Here is a 9,397-nt window from a genome sequence, read left to right on the forward strand (position 1 = left end):
TGATTGTTATTATAACTAATTAAGACTGTCACAATTGTAAAGGTAGAGCTTTTGTAACAAAAATGTGGGAGTAGTTAATCTTACCTTACAGAAACAGAGGACCCAAGACCATCAAGGGAGAAGAGCACAAATGGAATGTGGGACCCTATCCAGAGAATTAGCAACACCAGAGATGGAGGCAGAGACGGAGGCATGGAGACCCGGAGCAGCTGAGAACGCTAGATTGATGGAAAGACAGGGACTGAGAGCTGGCAGCCAGGAGCCTGGTCTGCAGAATGTGCTCTTAGTGGTTTAAATTATTATATATGCTTAAGTGTTAAAAAAAAAAAAAAAAGAACTAAAATCAATAAAGAGAAATACTGTTAACTGATGGTACATGGAAGGGATTATAATCATTGTAATGAAACAAAGTATATGATTTGTTAAATGTAAAACTGCTGATTTGCCCTGGAAACTGTCTCTCAAATCACAATAAAAACTAAAAAACAACAACAACAAAAAGGAGTAGTTAATTTTGCAGTACAGAAACAGAGGAACCTAGGTCCATCAAGAGAGAAGAGCACAAGCAGAGTGTGGCACCCTGTGTAATGAAGCAGTGTCACCAGAGATGGAGGCAGAGATGAGGACATAGAGAGAGGGAGCAGCTGAGGACTCTGGACTCATGGAAAGAGAGGGACTGGATGCTGGTGGCCAGGAGGCAGGCTTGTAGCATGTGACCTTTGATTGTTTCAAATATTATGTATTCCTGAGTATTTCTGTGTACCTCCTCCCCACCCCGCCAAAACAAAATAAAATAAAATAAAACAAAATACAAAACAGGGAACAGCAGCAAATACTGTTAGATGATTATACACGGAGGCGATTGTAGTCATTGCAATGAAACAATGGTGGAAAACCGATGTTCTCCTATGTAAAGCATCACTCAGTTCACAATAAAAACATAAAAAATTAAAAAATTAAAAAAAAGAATTTAAGGAGCAAAGATATCAGTTTAAGGATTAAGGAGTGGCGCTGTGGGTTTATGCGCCAGACTGCAAAGCCGTTTGAATTGCAAGGTCAACGGTTCAATCTCACCAGCTGCTCCTTGGAAACCCTATACAGGGTCACTTGACAACAACAACAACCCAAACCATGGTATTTTTAATGGCTTTATATGCATGTGACAGGTGGACAATGTTAAGAGGAAGACGGTTAAAGAGTTGATGCATTTGAATAATGATGTTGGCAAAGAATATTGAAAGTACCACAGAAGAATATTGAAAGTAACAGACGAGCAGTCAAATCTGTCTTAGAAGAAATACAGACTGCAAGCTCCTTAGAAGCAAGGATGGTGAGGATTCGTCTCTTGTACTTTGGATATATTATCAGGAGGGACCAGTCCTTGGAGCTTGGAGAAGGACATCATACTTGAAAAAGTGGAGGGTCATCGAAAAAGAGGAAGACTCTAAACAACATGAATTGACACAGTGTCAGCAACAATGGGCTAAAACAAAACAATTGTATGAATGATGCAGGATTGGGCAGTGTTTTCCTGTGTTGTGCATATGGTCACCATGAGCTGGAATTGACTCCATGGTACCTAGCAACAACAAAAACATGTCATGTGGGAAGTCTCTGAGTGATACAAGTGGTTAAGTGCTTGACTGTTAACCTAGAGGCACCTTGTAAAAAGGCCTGGTAATCTACTTCCAGGAGTCTTGGTGTGGTGCTGTAGGATAAGCACTGAACGCAAGGTCCATTTGACCTGCAAGGTCGGCAATTCAAATCCACCAGCCACTCTTTGGAAACACTATGTGGGTTCGTTATGAGGTGGAACTGACTTGAAAGAACTTATCAACAACAAGAACAACAACCTACTTCCAAAAAATGAGTTATTTAAAGCCCTATCAAGTGCAATTCTTTTCTGGCACACATGAGGTCACCATGATCAAATTTCCTTTATTGCAATAGTTTGTATTGTATGAGGTGCTGGGAAATATCAGATAAATGTGCTTTGCAATCATGGAACTAAACAAATTTAAGTTATTTCCCTGATCAATCTGTTTGTTGTTGTCGTTAAGTGTCATTCAAATGACTTTGCAGTCTGACACATTAGCCCAAGGTGCCACACCAGGACTCCTGATCAGTCTATAGAGACATTGAAAGTAGAATCTATTATCCCAGAAGTCAGTTTTCACTTTCCTCTTTCTTGGAGATTTATATTAAATTTGATAAACCCTAACATTGATGACTTGGGAGAATCTGGAGTTCTTCATACCATGCTGAATATTATATCTAATTGATAGTTTCCTTGTTTTCATTCTTTGCTGCCTTGATAATCACTTCACTGTTCAGCTTTGTCAGCTCAGCTTGCCTCATTCTGGACACAAATCCTAGTCCTCACCCCTGTTTCTACACAAAGTCTGAATACTGCAATTATTTTCATGATTTTCCTAAATTTCAACTTTGCTAAATATCTGAGGGTCACAGTAAGAATTTTTTTATATTTAGAAACATAAAGTCTTTAGCAACTTACTACTTCCAGTATCTTACTGTGCTCTTTAGAATCCTGGTGTGGTGCTGTGGGGTTATGTGTTAGACTGTAAAGTTGCTTTAAACCACAAGGGCAGTGGTTCAAGCTCAACAACCGCTCCTTGGAAACTCTATACAGGGTCACGATGAGTCAAACCAACTCAAAGGCACACAATGTTTGAAACAACAACTGTGCGCATTAGTTTCTTTCCATTCTTCCTTAACTGCTTCCTTGTAAATGACAAATGCCTCATTCATTCTAATGCTCTGGAATCTTACCTTGTATTGCCAGCAATGTTTTTCTTTTCCAAATATATTATTCTAATTATCTACTGATTGCTATCATAGTAACAAATTCTTACTGTGTTCCATAAGGCCAGAGACTAGCAAGAACTTTTTTTTTCCCACTCAAGGAACAAATAGCTTTAGCCAGAAAAATTCATGTAGCAAAACAAGACAAATAACGTAAGGACAAAAATCTGAGTGAATACAGAATCACAAAAGCAAAATGAAAAAAAAAAAAAAAAATTCCATTGGATAAGCAATATTTTTTCTCCCTCCTGGAATGTAAGCTGCAGGTATTAGACAGAAGTATGTCTAGATTTGTTTACCAAAACTTACTGTCATCAAGTCACTTCTGACTCACAGGGACCCAATACAACAAAATAGAACTGCTTCTTAGGGTTAGCGATACTATACGTCATTATGGAAACAGACAGTCTCATCTTTCTCTCATGGAGCAGCTGGTGAGTTTGAACTACTGACCTTAAGGTTATCAGTCTAATGTTTAACCCACTGTATCACCATGGCTCCTTTGTCTACCTAAAAGCCTGTTTTATTTAGAAAAATCATTAATCTTCTGTGTGTTTATGTTGGGACACTCATTTAAACCACACAAGACACTGGATCACACTGATAGACAAGTGATCCAGACTGAACCAATCAGAGTTCTCTGCAGAACAAGTTGTCCCAGCTGAGATAAATCAAGCTGTCCCTGGGGGCTTTCCTGTACAGCTAGTAAGTAAGTCTGTCTATTTTTCTGGAAATTGGACTTTACATCTGTAGCCTTAGATTTCAGTAGCCATCCTTCACATTGCATAAAGTTAGCCTGATTTTGGCAGGAAAGAATGAGCAGCATGCAAAAACAAGCAGAATGAAGGAGATCTGAGTTTCGGAGGAGATAGATAGGAGGAGAGGAAAAGGAGGAGAGGAGAAAAAGATAGAAAACCATTAGTTAAGTCTAGATTCCTTTTGGATTTTCCAAGTATGTGGCTCAATTCATTCTCTGTTTCATAAAAGTTAGACAAACTTATGCTTCATAACTTACAAACAAAAGAGCATTTACTTTTGTAGCCATAAATAGTTCATGTCTAAGATTATCAGGGCAAGGAAAAAGAAACACAAAATGGATGTTTATTGCATAATGTAAGTAAACCAAAACTAAAAGACAAGGCTTAACTTTTAGAACCTGCTGGTGCTGTTGGCATACCATGGAGGCGATTCCAGCTCTTAGCAACCTTATAGGGTTTCTGGCGAGTTTGAACCACCAACCTTGTAGTTCAAACCACCAACCTTGAGGTCTTGTGCATTATCCTATGATGCCACTCTTTACTGAATCAAAAAACGTCATCTCCTGAGGTGCTCCTGATGGACACAAATTGTGATTAGCCTCCCAATATGTAACCCACTATGCTACCAAGGCTAAAAATCACATCAGTCCAAAGTCTGTGTAATTGATGTTTTTACCATAAAGTACAGCAGTCCTGGTGTGGCTATGTAGAATAAGCACTCAGCCATAAGGTCTGTTTGAACTGCAAGGTCGGTGATTCAAACTCACCAGCCACTCCTCAGAAATCCTATACAGGGTTGCCATGAGTCAGAAAAGACTCAGTGGCACTAAACAACAATAAAGATAACCATTCAGGATTAGGCAGATTTGCTTCCAGATACAATTAGAAAGTTTTCCATCAGGTTGTCTATGAATGAATTTAGGAAAGGGAATTCTAACAGCAGGCTTGGAATAATTCATATTTGTATAAAACCAAAAAATAACAATCAAACTCATTGCTATCAAGTCCATTCCAACTCATAATGACCCATGTGACTGTTGTGGTTAAGTGCCAGGGAATTGGTTTCCAAGGCTGGAATTTTTATGGAAGCAAATTGCCACACCTTTCTTCTATGGAGCCATTTGTGGGTTTGAAATGGGTTAGCAGCCAAGTGCTTAACACTGTGTCATTAGGGCACTGTAACAACTAACTTTTCAGTGTTTTTTGTTGTTGTTTTTTAATGCTGTGGTGTTATGTATCACCAACTTATTTTTTGATAATTTTTGCAACCTTCATTTTCTCACATGTATCAACTGTCATCATCTTTAGAAATAACAGCATGCTTTAGTCAGCATTTGCTTTTCTAACAAACAACCCCCAAATTTCCATGGTTTACAACAGGAAACACTCTAACACATGTCACATTAAAGCTGTGATTTTTTTTTTTAGGTGCTTGACTAGATTCTCTAGATCTTGGCTTTGCCCCACTAAGCTTGGCTGGACTTGGCTGAGCTTTTCTGGGCTCAGCTGCATTCTGCTCGTCTTGGTGTGGCTGCAGATTGCTCAGATTATGTTATTCAATTCAGATCATATGACCAAGCCCAACATTAGTGGAATAGGTAATCACACTCTTCCTAGAAGACAGGCACCAAAGTTCGATTGCAAATGATTGACTTATAAAGAACATGCAGAGAGAAAGTGAAGTAGTGGGAAGAATAATTCAATCAGCACTAGAAAATAAGAGATGGAGACAAGGATGATAATGCATAGCCCTCTTTATGTTGTTGTTGTTAGGTTCTATTGAGTCGGTGTCGACTCATAGCAACCTTATGAAGAACAGTCGAAACACTGCCTGTTCCTGGGACAACCTCACTACTGTTGCCACACTTGAGTCCATCGATGCTGCCACTTGACCAATCCATCTCATTGAGGGCCTTCCTCTTTTTCTCTGACCCACCACCTTACCAAACATGATATCCTTCTCCAGTGACTGGTCCCTCCTGACAATACGTCTTAAGTATGAGAGACAAAGTTTGCCCGTCTTGGCCTCCAAGGAGCACTCTGGCTGCATTTCTTCCAAAATGGATCTATTGGTTCTTTTGGCAGCCTATGGTTCTTTCAATATTCTCCTCAACACCATAAATCAAAAGCATCAATTCTTCTACGGTCTTCCTTATTCACTGTCCAGCTTTCGCATGCATATGAGGTTACTGAAAATACCATGGCTTAGTAGGTCAGGTGCACCTTAGTCCTCAATCAAACTGACATTTTGCTCTTCAACAATTTTAAAAGCTCTTGTGCAGCAGAAATACCTAATGCAATATGTCATTTGATTTCTTGACTGCTGCTTCCATGACTGTTGATAGCTGATTCAAGAAGAATGAAGTCCTTGACAACTTCAATCTTTTCTCCATTGATAAGAATGTTGTTTATTGGTCCAGTGGTGAGGATTTTTGTTTTCTTCACATTGAAAGGCTGTGCTCTTTGATCTTCATTAGTAAATATTTTAAGTCCCCTTTACTTTCAGCAAGCAAGGCTGTATCATTTGTATATTGCAGGTTGTTAATGAGTCTTCCTCCAATCCTGATGTCACGTTTTTCTTCATAGAACCCAGCTTCTCATATTATTTGCTCAGCATACAGGTTGAATAAGTATGGTGAAAGAATACAACCTTGTAGCACACCTTTCTTAATTTTAAACCATTCAGTGTTCCCATGTTCTGTTTGAACAACTGACTCTTGGTCTAGGTACAGATTCCTCATGAGCAGAATTAAGTGTTCCGGAACACTCATACTTCACAATGTTGTCCATAGCTTGTCATGATCCACACAATCAAAAGCCTTTGTATAGTCAATAAAGCACAGGTAAACATCTTTCTGATAATCTCTGCTTTCAGCCAAGATTCATCGGACATCAGCAATGATAGTCCTCTTTCCATGGCCTCTTCTGAATCCAGCTTGAACCTCTGAAAGTTCTCTGTCAATGTATGCTTGCAGCCATTTCTGTGTTACCTTCAGTAAAACTTTACTCGCATGAGATATCAAAGAGATTGTCCAATGATTTCCGCATTCCATTGGGTCACCTCTCTTTGGCATGGGCACAAATATGGGTCTCTTCCAATCAGTTGGCCAGATAGTTGTCTTCCAAATTTCTTGGCAGAGATTGAGTGAGTGCCTCCTGTGACGCCTTACTTTCTTGAAAGATTTCAGTTTTTATTCCATCAATTTCTGGTGCCTTGTTCTTTACCAATTCCTTCAATGCACCTTGGACTTCTTCTTTCAGTATCATTGGTTCTTGATCATATGCTACTTCTAGAAACAGTTGAACATTAACCATTTCCTTTTGGTACATTGGCTCTGTGCATTCCTTCCATCTTCTCTTGATGTTTTCTGCATCATTAAATAATTTGCCCAGAGAAACTTTCAATAACGGAAGTCGAGGCTTGAACTTTTTGTTCAGCTCCCCCAGCTTGAGAAATGCTGAGCGTGTTCTTCCTCTTTAGTTTTCTGATTCCAGATCTTTGCAATTTTGTTGTAATATTTGGCTTTATCTTTTCAAGCTGATCTTTGAAATTTTACTGTTCAACTCTTGGACCTCCTCATTTCTTCCATTTGCTTTAGCATCTCTACTCTGGAGAGCAACTTTCAGTGTCTCTTCTGACATCTATTTTGACTTTTTACTTCTTTCTTGTCTTCTTAATGACTTTTTGCTGTCTTCATGTATGATGTTCTTGATGCCGTCCCACAACTCTTCTGGTGTTTAGTCTTTAGTGTTTATTGTATCAAATCTGTTCTTCAGATGATCCCTAAATTCAGATGGGATATATTCAAGGTCATATTTTGGCTCCCATGGACTTGTTTTCATTTACTTCAGCTTCGGTGTTAAATTGCATATGAGTAATTTATGGTGTGTTCCACAGTCTGCCCCTGGCCTTATTTTGACTGTTGATATAGAGCTATTCCATCATGTCTTTCTGCAGATGTAGTCAATTTGATTTCTATGTATTCCATCTGGTGAGATCCATGTGTATAGTCATCTCTTACGCTGTCTAAAGAAGTTATTTGAAATGAACAAATCTTTGATTTTGCAGAATTGTGTTATGCATTCTCCAGTATCATATTTATCACCAAGGCCATATTTTCCAACTACTGATCCTTCCTCTTTTCTCCCAACCTTTGCATTCCAATCTCCAGTAACAATCAATACACACATTGACAGATAGAAATCTAACAAAATTTCTGATGCCTAAAGATAGAAAACAATGAATGGGGTGGGTGTACCAATCAGGAATGATAAAGTAAGTATGTAATTTTAACTGGAAGATGACCCCATGTTCTCTAACACTTCTATCTAGAATATTGCCGGTTCATCAATAAGAAGAAATATTTATCAGCATTAACCTGTTGTCATCCAGTTGACTTGACTCACAGCAATGTACTTGACTCATAGCATAGTACATGGCAATAGTACATGGCATAGTACATGGCAATAGTACATGGCAATAGTACATGGCAATAGTGCATGGCAATGCACTATGACTTCAGGGTTTTCAGTGCCTGCTTTTTCAGAAGTACATTGCCAGGCCATTTCCCCAAGTTGCCTCTGGGTGAACTAGAAACACCAGTCTTTTGGATAGCAGCCAACCCTGCTATCCAATGGCACCACCCAACCCGTGAATTAGCCCACATTTATAGCCTACATATTCTTATAGTCTCTTTCTCCATATACCCTTCAATGACATAAACAAATCACCTTATTCCCCTGGTATTTCCTCACTGCAGGAGAAAGATGAGGCTTTCTAATCCTATAAAGATTTACAGCCTTGGAAACCCTATGCAGAGTCACTATGAGTCAGGACTGATTCCACAGCACACAACCACCAACACCACCATTCACTTACCACTACTCTCAATTTCACTGGAGAAGTGGATTATCAACAGAGTGCAGTGAATGTTTAGGACAGTAGATATTTTAAAGTAGACAAGCAGGCCCCTGTGAAATCAGAGCTGTCATGCTTTGCTGACTTAATTTCAACTGAAAAAGTATATTTAAGTTATTTTAAAACACCATCAAGTATTTCAAAATTTTCGTTTTTGAAACAGTCTAGGTACACATTCCTTTTCAGGACTTGAATAAGTTAGAGTTTTATGCAAAGAGTTTTCTTCATTAGATTTTCTTTTTTTCTTCCAAACTTAGATTTACTTTTAAGTACCTGTAGAAAATGTCATAATAGTCTTCAAGTTCAGTCAGATGAAACGTGAAAATAAAAGCTTGCTTTCTTGCCTGATCTCATACCTAGCCCTACTTTAGTCGTCTTCTTTCTTATCACTCATGCAGACTTCAATAGAGAAATTCATTGAGGATCAAATATATCCAGCTGTTGTTTTCAACCTTTGCTATTTTAATGTTTATTTTCCAAATCATTCCCTCATTTTCTACTAAAAATATACTGCCAAATCATTATTTTTCTGGAGCAACTCTAATGCTTTCTGTTGCTAGATATCTGATCCAAGTCCAATATTTTTCTTGGCAGTTGGTGAACATAATAATAAGGGTTTTTGTGTTTTGTTTTGTTTCTTTCCTCACTTAGAGCTGGGGGAAGAAATTAATGCATTTGAATAGTAATATAAACTCTAACTTTAACAGTCATTCGTAAGTGTTTCTTAAAAGAAAGAATGGCACATGAAAGTGCTCTTCCATACTTCCAGTGTATATTCACATTTGGAAAGCTGTTAGACAAATCAATAATTTTGAAGATATTTACTGCTGAATCTATATTTGAAAATACATACTTGATTTTCATTTAGATAGTTTTGGGCTTTCCAAAGGATTTTTTT

The sequence above is a fragment of the Chrysochloris asiatica genome, unplaced genomic scaffold (assembly GCF_000296735.1).
Source record: "Chrysochloris asiatica unplaced genomic scaffold, ChrAsi1.0 scaffold00063, whole genome shotgun sequence".
NCBI classification, from domain to species: Eukaryota; Metazoa; Chordata; class Mammalia; order Afrosoricida; family Chrysochloridae; genus Chrysochloris; species Chrysochloris asiatica.